The following is an 18087-nucleotide window of genomic DNA, read 5'->3' as shown; positions in this document are numbered from 1 at the left end:
GTTTCTGTGTTTTACTATCTCACCAAAAGAACTTCATTCAAGATGTCTTTAATTTTTACACAACAGAACCTGGATCAGGAGTCCTCTGACAGCAGATCTGAATGGGCACCTGATGGTGAAGACATTACAGTAAGTAGGCCTACAATTAACTTTTGACAGGGATAGCTGGTGTCCTCAGTTGATCTGTGCGCTTTGCAGACACTTGATAATATTGAATATGTACATTCCTCCTTTTGCTAGGGAGTCCTATTGGGAGTCCTCTTTATTGATAAATAGTGTTGGGAAATTCTGTGGAAAATGGACGATAATACATTGCATTACATTACACTTTAATCAAAATTGTAGTGTGGGGATAGATGCTTTCCTCAAGAGCTCTTCAGCCATGGAGGGAGGCAGGAGTTGGTAAGAGTAGGTACTGAATCTGTAACCCTGTGATCTTCAGTCCAACGCCCTAACCATGGCTGCCCCTATATGGGGCAGTGGCCTAGTGGTTAGAGAGTTGGTCTTTCAATCTAAGGGTTGCTGGTTCAAATCCCCCTGACCTCTCCCTACATCTACATCCATGGCTGAAGTGCCCTTGAGCAAGGCACCTAACCCCACAGGGACTGTAACCAATACCCTGAAAAATAATAGTTGTAAGTCGCTTTGAATAAATGAAAGGGTCAGCTAAGTGCAATGTAATGTAAAATGGAGTTAGTAGTGGAGAGTGGTGTGTCTGGATTTCCATTCCTTTTTTCTTTTTTTTTAACTGAAAATGTCTTTGCCTTTGTCTTTGCTCCACAGTGTGAGGAAAAGACACATACTAGAGGGAGTCGAGGACTTGGCTGGCCTACAAAATGTCACTAAGGGATGCAACTGACAGCTGAAGTAGGATCTTTTTTGTTTTCTGGCCATGACAATGCTTTGACAGTTGATAACAAACTGATAATTACGATACTATGTGCACACCATTGTTTTTATGGGTTTTTTTTAAATAATAAAATGGATGTACTCATCGAAACCACTTGGTGATGTTGTTTTATTGATTGTTAACCACATTATACTTGTAATAGATATGAATGCAAAGTTGATTAGAGCTTTGGCCTCAATTGCTATGTGGAAAATATTGCTCCATGTCTCCATTACAGAGAAATCTGATTATTTTGCAGGATTAATTCATGCAAAAATGTCCAATAAAATTGTGGCGACAATATTACACATGATATAATGGAGAGAATCCTTCCAATTGAAATGAGGAAAGTTCCTTGATTTATTTGTAATTTGACATATTTTATTCATGCAAAAATGTCCAATAAAATTGAGGCGACAATATTACACGTGATATAATGAAGGGAATCCTTCCAATTGAAATGAGGAAAGTTCCTTGATTTATTTGAAATTTGTCATAATTTATTCATGCAAAAATGTCCAATAAAATTGAGGCGACAATATTACACGTGATATAATTGAGGGAATACTTCCAATTGAAATGAGGAAATTTCCTTGATTTTTTCAGAATTTTGCCTGATTTATTCAAGGACACAGGGAAAAGTGCACAATTATTTAACGTTATTTTGCAAAGAATATTTAGATTATTTGCTTAATAATAACGTGGGGAAAATTTTGTTTAATATTTTTACGCGTAATAAATCGCCTCAATTTTTTTATGCATTTCCATTGTGTCTCTTTTTACACCGCAACCCAGGTCAAAGGTGTGAAGGTGGGTAAGAGGTGGAAAAACCCAAATGCAGAAAGTTACATTTTTGCTCCAGCCAATTCAATCAACGAGCTGATCCTAATTACCCCATCCCTTAAATCAGGTTGATGAGCTCAGTGAAATAATCTATGTTGAGAGAGCACAGTCAGAATGAAAACCCACAGTAAGCAGGACTTTTACTCTGCCCGTTCAGTTTTCCCCCCCTCTGTTGTTGGTGGGCTCCGGCTGTGACTGCGTTCGACTCTAATGTGCACACTATCCACACACTAAAGGTGGCAGCCAAATGACCATGAAGAGCAATTAAGTGTCTCCAGCTTATACTCAACACCATGACATTAATCTTGTCACTGAAATGTCTGAAGTTAAAGGTATGTATGATTATAGGGCAGGTAGCTAAGCCCTGCACATTTGGGCTTACATTGCCCACAGGGACCCCAGTCCGAGTTCGTCCGGGGTCATTTCCTGGCCCTGCCCAATCTCTCTCTCCCAATCATTTCCTGTCAACTCTCACACTGTCCTGTAGTAATAAAAGGCCAAAAAGGCCCAGAATATAGAGCAGGTCACTCTATCAGTGGGGAAGGACAAAAAAATACAGTACTTGGCATTGCATTTTAATCTGAAACCAGATCACATTTTAAGACTATGACGCACGGTACAGTCAAATTTTTAAGTTTCTTTTGTTTCAGACATGTAAAAGTTTTCATCTTTTACCAGACATGTTTCGACGGTGAAACAGCCTAAAGATTTTATATAACTCTTAAGTAGGGATGGTACAAACCGCACCGAAAACCGAAACCGTACAATTCACACACCATACCGAACCGTGAAATGCAGCGCGTGGCAAACCGCAATTCATGTACTGCCCAGAAAAATACGGAAAACGGAGATTCTAGGAGTATCTTATCCAGTCTCTCTGATTAACACATTAATATATAAGACCAATCAGAGGATGACACAATTAAAATCACACCATTTTCACATTATAAGCCTATACAAACCATATGTAGGATATTTAGTGATAAGTCTGATTCTATTAGCCACTTGAAAGAGGGCTTTTGGGACGCTCAGACAGCGCACATCAGCTAACGACAGCTGATTCAACTTGCTCATCATCACTTTATAATTACAGTTATATAAATATGGTTTAATATTCCCAGTGCATCATTTATCATGAACTAAAAAAAAAGAACCGTAGAGAACCGAAAACCGTGACCTTGATACCGTGATATGAACCGAACCGTGAATTTTGTGAACTGTTCCATCCCTACTCTTAAGACATACATCTTATTATAAGACCTACAGTATCTGATATAATGTCCACAACTTTTTGCTGTGAGCAATACATTTGCAAGTGTAATGGACAGTGAGCGTGATATTTGTTTTACTGCATTGAAACATTTGGTTACATCCAACACACACATTCAAATTTGAAGAGCATCTTGTGGAAAACTTTTTGTTAAAACAACCTGAAAGACGCGGTGATATAATAATTTTTTTTCTTCCCATTTTCACGAGTGAAATGAGAGGATGGTTGCATGGCACCACACACAGCCAACATTCCTTGAGCGATATTTTGTCCTGTGCATGAATGAAAAAGGTAAAATGTGTGTGCGTGTGTGCGACTGTGCGTGTGTGTGTGTGTGTGTGTGTGTGTTAGTCTGTGTGTACAGTGGTGTAGTCTACGTAGAACGCAGGTATACACAGTACCCACCTCAAAATTTCAGGGATTTCACCCACCTAATGGATTGATCCATTATTTAGAATAGCACAAATATATACAGTATACCCACCTCAAAAAAATTGAAATATACAGTATACCATCACAAAAAAGTACACTACACCACTGTGTGTGTGTGTGTGTGTGGGGGGGGGGGGTTGCTTAAGCATTTCTGGAGTTCACGTCTTACACTTGTTTCTCCCTCTGGTGATCTCTCTTGGGACTTGTGCTGAGATCCAGGGGTGCATTTCTGGAAAGCGTAGTCGCTAACTATGTCAGCTATACTTTGTTGGTTGCAATGCAATTTCCCATTGGCAACTACCGAAGTTGCTAATTGCTAACAACTACGCTTTCCAGAAATGCACCCCTGGTTTGCAGCTGAAATGCAAAGCAAAGCAGAGAGAGAATAAAGCTGAAGATCTTGGGATGAAACAGCTCAGCAAGCATTTCTTAATGGCCGAGCACTAACGACTATGTGTGCAGTAGGAATAGGACACACAAATGTGCATGAGTGTTAATCTCTGCCACTACCCTGCAATGTCTGCAGAACATGCAAATCTTAATACATGTCTTCTTCTGTCTTTCTCCCTCTTTCTCTTTTTCTTCCACACACACACTCTCTTTTTCTTTCTCTTGCTCTCACTCTCTCCTCTCTGTCACACACACACACACGCGCACGCACACACACACACACACACACACACACACACACACACACACACACACACACACACACACACACACACACACACACACACACACCTCTGACTTTTTCAAATTCAAAGCATCTACAGACAGCGGACAAAAAACATGGCTGGAGGCATGAAGACACCGTGAGAAAAACATCAATGTGCACATATTTACTAATTCACTGCTAGAGAGAGGAGATGACAGGCGCAGATGAGATGAGATGGAGAGAGTGAGAAGAAAAGGAGGAGGAGGTGATGTGAGAAAGACAGAAATCAGAATTGAGTGGGAGAGATTGAGAAAGGGGCCAAGGAAAGCAAGGGAAAGAGAAGATGATATGAAGGAGAGCAAAAAAACACCACAAGCGAGAGACAGAGAGAGAGAGAAGAAGGGAAGGATTGACGGAAGAAAGAGGCAGAGAAAAGAGAGAGAGAGAGAGAGAGAGAGAGAGAAGTGATGAAGCAGAAGGGCATTAGCTGAAAGCGAAGGCTAACATCGAGGGCAGTCTGCAGATTTGTGCCATCGCAGGCGGATAATTGCCAGCATGAGCTTCCATTGCGGCTGTTTAGGGGTTTTTTTTCACCACACTTAGCGGGCAAAATGCCAGAGATTATCTCCCACTCTTACCCAGGCCTACCACTCACAACCAAGCAATCTAGGCAATTTCACAGGGCCTTCGGCTGAAAGGGACACCCTGGTAATGACTGGTTATGTATGCATTCAAATGACAGCAATAGCAACTTTGTTAAAGAGGCAAAACTTTCCTAAATACAATAATCGAAAAGTGCAATGACAAAGATCAAAATCTTTCTCGAGAAGTATATCCCCAATAGCTTGAAGAGAAAAAGGGGACCCAAGTCCCTCTTTTCCTAGGGCTTCCAAATACCTTGAAACGACCCTGCTCTCACTCGGCAAACAAGGAAATGCACTGCACCGCTGTTACCAATGTTGATCTTTGTAGTTGCACAGAAGGCAACTGGGCTTCTCTTCACAACTAGAAAACAGATGAAAGTACAGTAGCCAATCTTAGTGAAGATACAGCATGTCTTTAGTCTTTTAATGAAGAGAATAATGAATACACGTATACTGCAATGGGGACCACTCATACACGGCGAGGCAAGGCGAGGCACTGTGCTGTAGCTGCCACTGCTGCTGCCACTATTCTGGTTGTGGTTAGTCTCATAGTCTCCGACCTACCAGCTGGTCCACTTACTCTTTGCTGGAAAGACTCAACTTCATCAAAACATACGTAAGATATTACAGAGAGCATTTGGTAACAGATTAAGACTTGGTCATCACAATTTGTGTGACAAAAGTGTAATAACACTCTGCGCAAAGGGACAATAAAGAGACAATAAAGAGACAAAATGTTTTCAAGCTGCAATGAAAACTAGATTGCATTCTCGCAGAAAATGCTGGAAGCGGGCTTGCGAACAATTCAGCCATCTTGGATTCAGCCATCTTGAAAGTGTTGTAGCTCCGCGTTTTGGGGATATACTAAATTACATACATGCTATTTTAAGTTGGCTAAGGAACACTGCATATGATATAATTTGAAAATCAACACGGGTCCGAGTTGGATTCGAACCCACAACCTCCATATCTGTAATCCAGCACCTTTGCCATTGAGCCAAGCAGCTGGCTGTCATAAACATTCCAGCAAGACAATATCACATTGCATTGAAGAGCTGAACAATAGACTTCTAGAACTGTAGTTGCAGGTGCTCGTTAAGAATAGAATGTTGAGAGAAAGTGACAGTTGAGATGGAACCCTATATTGGCAGCACCTGTTCTGATTGTCTGTATGACAGTTAGTATTGTACTCTAAGGCAGAGGGCAGAATCACAACAGTTTCTAGTTTTTAGATTGCTGTTGTTAAAAAAAAAAAAAGAATTGGCACATGTCCTTTTCACAGATTGGAGTCATATCCGTGATCTTTCTAACAGTCCTTGAATGAAGTTTATAGGTTAAACGGTTCAGTCACAAATGGACCTCTTGTGGCAGATGCCCTGACCTCAGAGAGGCACTTCATAAATGAATAGGACACAGCCATTGGGCCAGCCCAGCCATTTTTATACACCTGCCATTTAAAAAGTAATGGTAGTTGAGACATGATCATTTCACCGTTTGGAGTAATCTTCCAGAGCTCGCTAACTCTTCAACTAAACTTCTACGTGAGCAAAAAAGCTTCCTACACTCTTATCTCTAGAGTGGTGGAATGCTCGGCATGAAGGTTCCGTCCATTGTTTCTATGGGCACCCAAACTTGCACAAAATAGCTGAAAACGAAAAAACGACAAGAGACACGGACACGCTATAGCAGAACAAATGATCTCCAAGCCGAGCCGGTCGTTTTAGTGTTGGAACGGCCTAGGCCTAGAAGGAGATCCATTTTCTATATTTACTGACCTGCACAAGAGAAGCAAGCAAGACACTGGAGATAGAGATAGAGATTACAATAAGTGTGGCAATCCCGCTTAAAAAGGAAGATGTTCAGTGTCTTGCAGCTAAACTTGTTTATCTGAGAGGACTGTGGTGAATGAGTGTATTCACAGGCATGAGAATGAGGTCCTCTCTGGTTGCACCACAGCAGTCAGGGCGTTAACCCTTTATAGGGCAATGCAATGCAAAGTATTTAAAAATTCAATATTTCGTGGACAGGCTCCAGGACACTGCTGATCAAATGTCATGCTGTCACTATCTGTGTGAAAGCAACACACTTGGTTGTACACCCTTGTAGCGAGGCATGGCTTGGATATTTGTAATAGGTGGAGAAGTGATCAAATCAAATCAAATAATTTGCCCTATAGACAACTTTTTTTTTTACTTTGGGCCAGGGCCCTTAATTTCACGTTACAACATCATGTTCTACTGACTCCTGTAACGTGTGTGTCATTTGGAGCTCTGCCAAAGATATTCAGCTTGGTTATAGGCCTATGAAACAACTTCTTATGGGCCACATATGTTGTTTTTAACTTATTCATTACGGTACACCATCACTCACAACACGTAGGTGGTTTGCTTGTTTGGAAAGTTCTCACCTTTGCAGGTAATACAGTTTTTGAAAGATGTGATGCCACATCCGCCTTTACCAGACTTTCAAAAACTGTATTACTGGTTGGACCGCAGCAGTCTGGGCGTTAAGCTCTTTCAAGTGTGTCAGGCGTTTCATCATCCATCCTATCCTCTTTCCAGCAAGCAGCGCCATGCAGTCCAAATATGTACCCATCCTTTTCCACTAAAATATCTCCGTGGTGTGAAATTATTCATGACAAAAGGCAGTGACGGTGCATTCAATTTACAGTTTTGATACTGTAGTGTGTTTTTTGTCCCCTGACATGAAATTAAACTGGACATTAGACATTTAGTTAGTGAGCCTATGTAAAGAAGAAAATCGGTGCATAATTTTGCACTGGTGGTATTACTAAGCTAAACCAATTTCTTCATATGACATCAGAAAATACACTAAATACGTTTCGGGATGAAAAAAATGTTCAGAATTCTGAGTTCTGACCCAGTTCAATCTGCACACACTAGGCAATTTGTCATGCATCTGTCTGTAGTCGGCGCAGACAGAGCAGGCGTTCCTCAGTGCTGTGAGATCTGTCTACTCCAGTGATCATTAGGGGATCATGAGGCTTGATGTTCTCCTCCTCAGTGAGATTCGCTTGCCACAGACAGAGCCACACTGCACTGATGGCATGTCACACACTCGCGCGCCGCGCACAAACAGATTTACATGCACGCACACACAAACGTGCACACACACAGGCGTCCGCCATCTTTCCTCCCCCCCCCTCCCTCACACACACACACACACACACACACACACACACACACACACACACACACACACACACATACACACACACACACACACACACACACACACACACACACACACACACACACACACACACACACACACACACACACACACCCGTACGCACGCACACGCATGCATGCACACACACACAGACATGTGGTCGATTACAAGCCCTGCTTTTTTATCTGGCAGGAGGGGAAGAGAAGAATAACATGATTGCATTGTGTGTGTGTGTGTGTGTGTGTGTGTGTGTGTGTGTGTGTGTGTCTGTGTCTGTGTCTGTGTCTGTGTCTGTGTCTGTGTGTGTATAAGCAAGTCTAGCTGAGGAGAACATCAAACCTCTGATTTACAGGAGAGAGATGGTGGGAAACAGAGAGAGAAAGAGAGAGAGATTGCAGATAGCGAAGAGAGAGAGAGAGATTGCAGATAGCGAAGAGAGAGAGAGATTGCAGATAGCAAAGAGAGAGAGAGATTGCAGATAGCGTGTTCAGGCCAACACAGAACCGGCCCAGTGCCCATTCCTGCACCTTCCGTAATCTCTTACCGACCAGCATGCTCATGCCGAAACTTTAACTCGTTAAGACACGGTGTTATAAATTTGCTGTTACCAGAATGGCATTGACCAAGTCGTTGTGCATTACTAAAGCCCCTGTGTTATCACAGTATTGTAGCACTATGGTTAAATTTTCAATGACTGTTACACCGTGCCACAATGATGGCTTGTATGCCTTGACTTACTTGATTAAGTCCTGCTCCTCTTTGGTGCATAGGACATTGATGAACATTGATGGACCTTCATTTCACTCTGTTGGTGGGTGGCTTTCTTATCAGGCTCAAGTTCAGTTCAGCCAGATGGTTCGTGTGGAGAACCTGAAAATGCTTGATTTTTCTGGTGACGATAACATAGAATCAGCAGGTTCATCCAGGTAACAAGCAGTCGCATGTGGTACACAACCCAAGATGAAATCAAGCCGTTTGCTGTTACAATAAGACCCATTCTACTCTACAGTACATGTGAGATGGTTACGAATAGGCCTATGTGTGGAGTATTTCACACATTCCAATTGGGCTACTGATTTTGGATGGGTTTTTGACACAAAATTGCGGAGCTTAATTACATTGAGGAGATTTACGTATGTAGATCAATTGGGGGAAAAAGAAACGTGCATATGTCAAAGATGGGCACACACACACGCACACCGTTCTCTACCGCAGCAGCAGCAGCAGCAGCAGCAGCAACTGAAATAGCGAATAAAAGTCCTGCAAATAGCATGAGCCCCATCCTCGGTGGCTTGGAGCAGGAACAATTAGCCTGGGGATGGGCCCCGCTCTGCTCCTCTCCTCTGATCTCTGCACCACGGCCCGCTTGACACGGAGCACAGAAAGACCTGTCAGAGCACTCAGAGCTACCGTGCACAGGGCCCCGCTCTCTCTCTATCTATCTATCTCTTGGTTGCTCTCTCTCTCTCTCTCCGTCTCTTGCTCTCTCCTTTCATTCCATCTCTCACTCTCTAGCTCCATCTCTCGCTCCCTCTTTCTCTCTCTTCCTCTCTCTCTCTCTCTCTCTCTCTCTCTCTCTCTCTCTCTCTCTCTCTCTCTCTCTCTCTCTCTCTCTCTACCTATAATACTGTCTATCCTTTTAAACTCACCCACTCTTTATTTCTCTCTCTCTCTCTCTCTCTCTCTCTCTCTCTCTCTCTCTCTCTCTCTCTCTCTCTCTCTCTCTCTCTACCTATAATACTGTCTATCCTTTTAAACTCACCCACTCTTTATTTCTCTCTCTCTCTCTCTCTCTCTCTCTCTCTCTCTCTCTCTCTCTCTCTCTCTCTCTCTCTCTCTCTCTCTCTCTCTCTCTCTCTCTCTCTCTCTCTCTCTCTCCTGAGCCATCCCCCACTGACACCCTGCACAGCCCTGGCTGCCTAACTAGACAGAAGTTTGGGCTGTTTGAAATTCACTTCTTCAAAGGCAAAAGGGAGCAGGAGGAAAAATCCAGCAAAACTCGAGTTTATTTTAGCACTTTACTTTTTATATTGGTATTACGCTTTTATGACTTAGTCAGATATGCATATTTTTGCTTTTCACAACAAAATATGTAGTAAAATGTGTATCATTTATTTTTTAATGATTTATAATTAATTGCCTGCTTTCACACTGGTGATAGTGAATCTGTGAATCATTTGAGTAAAATAATTCATGTATATATGCTGATTACTATAGTCTATTCCAACAACAAACAAACGAATCCAATACAGCAGAGAAAATGTTCCCTTTCCGAAATACGTTTCTCTTTGTAGTAACTGCTTTGTGTGGGTGGCTGCTTGCATTGCATCTCCTCTCCAGCAAGTTGCCTCACTCGAAGGCCTCCTCCACATGTCTGAATAAAAATGTCAGGAGCCATCACTTTCTATTCAACAAAAACTTAGAGAATTCTGTGAAATGAACACTGCCCCTTCACTCTCAGAAATAAAGTTACAGAACTCTGTCGCTGTGGCAGTACCCTCAAGGGGAGTGCCATTGCATCGCTTGATTGGTACCCCAAAAATGAGGTGCGTTTAGTTGATGTCGACCATGTGCATCTGTCACCTCTTTTTTGAGGTACCACCCAAGCGACACAATGGTACTCCCCTTGAGGGTACTGCCATAGCGACGAATTCTGTACCTTTATTTCTGAGAGTGTTGGGACACGAAATCTGTGGCAGTTTCATGGATTTTACCAATACTACGTGATGCGGGAACTAGACTTAGACTTAGAATGTCCATTACTGTACACTTATATGAAATGGAAAATTTGCTTTGGTGGTGGCACAGGACACACAAGACAAACACACATCACAGGTAACACAATAAAGAATAAATCTGTATAGGCCTATGCGTAGATAATAAGAGAAGATAAAACCTGTGGAATAAATTAATCTCATTACTCTATCCATGTCACTCAGTTAAAAATGAAAAACTATTTAAAATTTACCATATTACTGCTACGTTCCCAAAGATACTGTATATTCCCACGGGGGTCTTTCCATTATCCTAACTGCCGTCTTCCCTTGTACTTGTGACCTCCTGATGACGTCGCAAGATGACATTGACGACAGAATTCAATATCTCGCAAAATCGCAATTCCAAGGTTATTTTCACACTTACAATTGGGATGTTGAATGGGGAAAAGTCCCCAAAAGTTGTTGTGGCTAGGCTAACAGCGGGGAAACTTTATTGTTTTCTCCACAGAGACAGGGCATCAATGAAGCTTGAGACCACAAAAACAAGTCAAGGACGGGAGTCAGGACTGAGTCTTGTACCAACTCATGTTCTCTGAAGATTTTTCTTTTTTTTTAAAAAAAAAGAAAAGAAAATCTCTTATATGATAGGTAAGGTTAGGGTTAGGGATCCCTTTGGTCTGGGCACAGTTTAAATAGTAGCTGTATAGTAGCAATCGTTCGCTTAGTAAAAGAATTTGGTATCGACAGACTGGAAATGACATTTCACAACCGTGAAACTACCACGGAATTTCAGTCCCAAATAAGGGGCCATGTTCATCGCACGAAAATAAAACCATGTGAAATTTCTGATGGTCGTGTGTGATTCGTGAAAACAACTCAAATGCATTTTATGTATTCTGAGATATTATGAGCAATACAGTATCCACAATAATGAAAACAGTCTGATTTGTATGAGAGAGAGAGAGAGAGAGAGAGAGAGAGAGAGAGAGAGAGAGAGAGAGAGAGAGAGAGAGAGAGAGAGAGAGAGAGAGAGAGAGAGAGAGAGAGGAGTCCGACAGGAGGTATAGTCATAATATTGCAATGAGTACATTTTCACAAACCCATCAGCATTTCACATTTCATTTCATGAGGGAAGCCATCAGTGTTGCAAATTAACCTTATCTTTCATGTTCTACGTGCCGATTACTCAGCCTCATTGCTCTAACATTCTCTCTCTCTCTCTCTCTCTCTCTCTCTCTCTCTCTCTCTCTCTCACACACACACACTCTCTCTCTCTTTCTCTTCCTGTCTTTCTTTCTCTCTATCTCTCTCTCTCTCTCTCTCACACACACACACACACACACACACTCTCTCTCTCTCTCTCTCTCTCTCTTCCTCTCTCTCTCTCTCTCTCTCATGACCATGTGTTGAGACCTCTAAAGGGCCGTACACACACGTCGCTGCTATTTACTCGCTACTTGCTCACTCGCCTACTTGCCACTCGCTCTGGGTGATTTTGTTTACTGGTTGTCATGGTTCCCGCTGTCCGCGCCAATAACGTCCGTACGAAACAAAATGTAAGCCTACGCTGTTTAACGTTGATCGTGTGCTGTGCACAACCATGCATATGAGCCTTTGATGGTGTACACTGTATGTATTTTCCTCAACACTTTTAACTAAAGTGTGATGGCGTGCAGTAGTTGGGTGGTCAGAACACCACAGGGGCAACGTCACCTGTCAATAATCTGTATTCTGCATTCCAATTGGTTACTCGCTTAACTCGCGTCGCTCGAAGATAAAATAAGTTTATCTCGGAACCCGCCCACATCGCATCGCTTGTACTCTCCTCGCCTACTCGCCAGCGAGACTCGCTGGAACACGTAGGCATTCTATTGACTTCATCCGCTGAGCGAGTAACTAGCAGCGACGTGTGTGTACGGCCCTTAACTGTCATCCAAAGACTGCAATGCCTGTGAATATGTAACGAGAGACAGTATGACTATACAGTATATGCATGTATGTTCAGTGTGTGTGTGTGTGTGTGTGTGTGTGTGTGTGTGTGTGTGTGTGTGTGTGTGTGTGTGTGTGTGTGTGTGTGTGTGTGTGTGTGTGTGTGTGTGTGTGTGTGTGTGTGTGTGTGTGTGTGCATATGCGTGTGTGCATGCCTGCGTGCATGCATGTGTGTGTGTGTGTGTGTGTGTGTCACTATGGTGTGTCACTGTGTGTGTGCGTGTGTGTCTGTGTGTTTGTGAGAGAGAGAGAGAGAGAGAGAGAGAGAGAGAGAGAGAGAGAGAGAGAGAGAGAGAGAGAGAGAGAGAGAAAGACAGAGAGAAAGACAGAGAGAGAGAGAGAGAGAGAGAGAGAGAGAAGGAGCAGAACACTTGATCTTCCAGAAAATCTTCTATACACCATTAAACCTACGTGCTGACCATGGCCATTAGTAATGGGAAAATGAACATCAAAAAACCTCTCGCAATACACCATAAACTTTCAAAGTATCACCTTTTAGAGGGTATAATTCACCTTAATATGCGCGTTTGCCGATGAGTAAAAAGACAAGCAAAGCAATTGTGTGCTCACTGGCTGTATACTCCAATTGGATAACCGGATAAAAATGAGGCGATTTGGCCCAGCTTGAAGAGGAGAGAAGTAAAGAGGGAGTAATCATTGTATATCCCATATTAAAAGGAGAGAGAGAGAGAGAGAGAGAGAGAGAGAGAGAGAGAGAGAGAGAGAGAGAGAGAGAGAGAGAGAGAGAGAGAGAGAGAGAGAATAATACCTGGTGAGAGCAATGAGAAGTGTGTGTGCGTGTGCGTGTGTGTGTATGCGTGTGCGTGTGCGTGTGTGTGTGTGAGAGAGAGAGAGAGAGAGAGAGAGAGAGAGAGAGAGAGAGAGAGAGAGAGAGAGAGAGAGAGAGAGAGAGTTGAGAGAGAGAGAGAGTTGAAGAGAGAGTAATACTGGAAGCTCATGGGAGCATTGAGCTGAGGAACCAAAGGCCATGCAGGCCATTGTGCTATGGTGTGTGTGTGTGTGTGTGTGTGTGTGTGTGTGTGTGTGTGTGTGTGTGTGTGTGTGTGTGTGTGTGTGTGTGTGTGTGTGTGTGTGTGTGTGTGTGTGTGTGTTGCGTGATGCCGTGTGCTGTGTATTCACTGTATTGTATTCACTGTATTCACTGTATTCACTGTGTGTGTGTGTGTGTGTGTGTGTGTGTGTGTGTGTGTGTGTGTGTGTGTGTGTGTGTGTGTGTGTGTGTGTGTGTGTGTGTGTCCGTCTGCATATGTGTGTGTGTGTGTCCGTCTGCATATGTGTGTGTGTGTGTGTGTATGTGTGAGCATGCACGTGTGGCAAAGACACACCATTACGCAGGCAGGCCTGCAGATGGGAGCCAAGCCAACTGCATTCTGCACCACTGATCTTAGACTGAGCACTAGGGCTGTAACGATATTGTCAAGTTGTCGGTTTTGTTTTGTTTTTGTTTGGTTTTTCAGTTTTGTTTGGTTTGTTCTCTGTGCATTTTTCTCCAACCTGAAAAAGGTGTGACACTGATGGAGCTGAAGGTGTTGGAATTTACTGAAGCTGATATTGTAGGCCTACAGCCCCCATACTCAAATAGCGGCCCGCGGGCCACTTGTGGCCCGCGGGGCATCTATTTGTGGCCCTCGAATAATTTTGAAAAATTTAAAAAAAAAAATAATAAAAAATTTTTTTTTGGTCCGATCGCGCTGCCGGCTCTTATTTTGAAATCGCGCTACAGACGCTAAGATGCGTGCCGTGTCTCCGCCCCCTCAATCAGTTTCTCCCTGCAGGCTCCAAACAGAAGTGACTATGAGGGTGGCAGAGGCTGTTGTGAGGTAGACTACTGAAGGGAAGTACGGTAGAACTTGTAAATAAATTATTTACAAAGTTCTCTTTGCCTCGTTTTTGAAAGTAATGGTCCACATTTCATTGCATACAGTGTGTTAGGACTTCGAATTGGTTTAGCACTAGCTGTAGCTAGTTGCTAACACAAATGAAGGCAAATTGTGTTTGAGCTCTGCTGGCAGCTAACTAGGGGTAGCCTACTTAAAAACGAATTGCTTGATAAACTTTTCACACTTTTAAACAGTCCCCAAATAGTTCGTTTGGAAAGCTAAGCCCCTTAAAAGAATTCAAACAAAGTTATGAGCAACTTGATGATTTATTATTGGCTGTTGCATTTAATCAACATTGCATCAATGTGCCATTTTCTTGTTGGCAAAACCTGGTGTCCTCCTATCTATGTGTCCTCTTTGTTGGGTCCATTATTGCATCTGATTCTCATTATGCATGTGAGAGCTGCATAAACAAAGTCATAATAAGCAACATTTGTTTGAAAAGTGTTATCTTCAGGCTTATTGGTTTTCTCACTAAGAAATAAATGTTTATGAATGTAGTCTGCAAATATAGGCTAATCTTATGTCATTTAAAAAAGATAATCTTATGTCATTTAAAAAAAAAATACTAAAGGGTGGGTGGCAATAACAGCAAGGCAGGCACCTCACCCCACAGTGCTCCAGAAAAATGCAGGCCCTTTATGAGAGAAATGTTCTCCCATCCTGTCACTGGAAACTAAATATCTGCTGTGGGTGTGAGTGCGTGTGTTTTGTGATTACAAAGGCCTTATCATTTTTTATTTTTTTTTAAAATATTTTTTTTTGGTGGGGGTCGTGTCGTGTCAGCCCGGCCCGGCCCTTTATTGGGAGGAATTTTGAAAAACTGGCCCTCGGGGACTTTTAATTGAGTACCCCTGGCCTACAGTATCGAATTGTGAAATCCAGTCACGATACTGTATTGTGATGCAAGAAGGCCGCACCGTGATAGGCCCTTTCAAAGTTCTGTTACCCTTTAGTCTAGAAAACAACCACATGATTGGATGTAATGGTGCTTCCAAGCTTCACATCAATATCATTATTGTCATTATCATTATTATAAACTTTTTTTACATTATTAGTAACATCTTCTAACCTATTCCACCTATAAATGATGATCAAAAAGATACATTTTTAAAACCGTGGGGTGTATCGAACCGTAGGTTAAAAAATCATGATACGAGAGAGAGAGAGAGAGAGAGAGAGAGAGAGAGAGAGAGAGAGAGAGAGAGAGAGAGAGAGAGAGAAAGAGAGAGACTTGTTTCAGAAATGGACAGTGGTGAAAAATAGAGCTTCCAGTACTGAATCTTTTTAACCATCTAGTTAAACAAATTATACTTAATGATTGCTTTATTTCACAATATGGTTTCTTCTGCTATTTCATCTCCTCTTGCAACACCTGAGATCACTGTCCTCTTTCCAATAAGCCAAAGCAGGTTTAACATATTCAGGTTAGGGTGATAAATTGTCCTCAAAATTGTTTTAGGCCATTGCTAACTACTATCTAGCAATGTTTTGGAACAAGCTGAATAAACTTTTAAGAGTTTTGTTTGTTTGTTTGTTTGTTTTGGGAGAAGGGGTGTAGCATTCTGTACCTTTATTGTGACAGGATAATGTGAGAGGAAAAAGGAAATGAGTAGGAGGGAGAGAAAGATAACCTGGGAAATTACTGAGGCAGGACTCGAACCTGGGTCCCCATGAGCATTCAGGCCCATATGCGGGGGGCTCAGTGTGCTGCTTTTAGCTACAAACAATTACTGACAGTCTGGTTTTGGTTTGGCATTACTCTCCATTTCAGTTTGATGGTTTTTACATGGTTTCATGGCAGTATTGGAAAGGCATATGTTGCTCGTAGGTCCTCCAGTTGGGCAGTCAGGAGCCAGACAAGCCAAGCCAACCCACATCAAATTGCCAGGCCTTGGTCAATACTGTATAGTCAAGATGCAATCCATAAGATGGCAACAACAGCTGTCTTTCAAACTGCCTAGGTGTACATTAGGACAGTGTCAAGACCAGTCAATAAGGGGCCTATACAAACGAAGCTGGTTCAGGATAAGTTAAGGTTAAAGTGGTAGTTCGCTATTTTAGACATTAAGCCTTGTTTGAGTGACTTCTGGGGTGAAGTAGAGATGTTCTCATCAGAAATTTTGACATTTGGTGCTGAACGGAGCATTTGGGTATTCAAGACTGCAGCCCCCCCACCTTTACATTGACTCCAATGAAGCACTCAAGCAATCGATCATAAAATGGCATTAAACTTTCGTTTGCAGAAACATGAAACTCACCGAGTGGTCAGAGGTGGGCAGCGATACGTTGGCTCGAAAATCACCGCGAAATACGCTTCCAGAGAAGATATATTCATTATTGTCCGTCTTCATTGATTGTATTGGTTTGACTAGTATTACTCCGCGCGACCGGAAATGGGAGTGCGTTTGTTTACGTTACTATCTATGGTTTGTATGCAAGCTGTAGTTTTTGTAGCCAGTCCCGCTCAAAGATAGCCGTTCTACCTCGCTGCTTGATGTCTACATAAACAACACACTATCGCTACCTACTGGCTGGATGTCTACTGCTATTCAACGGCGTCTGGGGAAAAATAGGTCCGCCAAATGCTAAACAACAGTTAGAAGGCATATTTCGCTGCAATTTTCGGGTCAATTTATCGCTGTCTACCACTGACCACACGGTGAGTTCCATGTCTTCTCAAACAAAAGTTTAATGCCATTTTATAATCGATTGCTTGAGTGCTTCATTGGAGTCAATGCAAAGGTGGGGGGGCTGCAGTCTTGGATACCCAAATGCTCCGTTCAGCAGCAAATGTCAAAATTGTGATGAGAACATGTCTACTTCACCCCAGAAGTCACACAAACAGGGCTTAATGTCTAAAATAGCGAACTACCACTTTAAGTTAAGAGGTAAATCATCTAATACAAGAGCTTTTCTTAAAGCAGAATTCACCTTTCAAAAAATATGGTGCCCTATCCCTGTATTAGACCACATTATAACAGGGGATTATGTAGCCACTGGATATAATATCTATATATTAAACATAAAAGCTATTTATTGTTTTAGTAATGGTGATTTGAAGCGTCATCAAAAATGTGGACTCCAGGCTATTCTATTAGATGATTTACCTCTTAACTTAACCTTAAGTTGTCCTGAACCAGCTTTGTACTATAGGCCCCAGGGGTCCCTATCTCGAAAGCGCCTTTGCTAACGACGGTAGCAACGTCCTTCGTAAGAGCGACTAAACTCTCTCTCGGCAGCGACGCTCACCACTAAATCCAAGGGAATGGTAAGACGGTCTTAAGGCGGTCTTAAGATGGTTAGCAATGACAAGAATCGAGAAACGGATCCCAGATCAACACATTTGTGTATACAACAGCACAAAACAGCATTGTACATCACCATCCTTGTTGTCATTGGGTCTAAGTCAAACTAATTAATCTTGTCCCTCCCTGTTGTTTGTGGCCTCCTGATGCAAGATTCAGATATTAGACATCCGATAGATATTTGGTGGAGGGGGTTATATGCCTTTATTATGGGACAGAACAGTGAGATGGTGTGAAAGGAAATGAG

The sequence above is a fragment of the Engraulis encrasicolus genome, chromosome 7, assembly GCF_034702125.1.
Source record: "Engraulis encrasicolus isolate BLACKSEA-1 chromosome 7, IST_EnEncr_1.0, whole genome shotgun sequence".
NCBI lineage: Eukaryota > Metazoa > Chordata > Actinopteri > Clupeiformes > Engraulidae > Engraulis > Engraulis encrasicolus.
The sequence above is the reverse complement of the archived record's forward strand: the minus strand, read 5'-3'. Positions refer to the sequence as shown.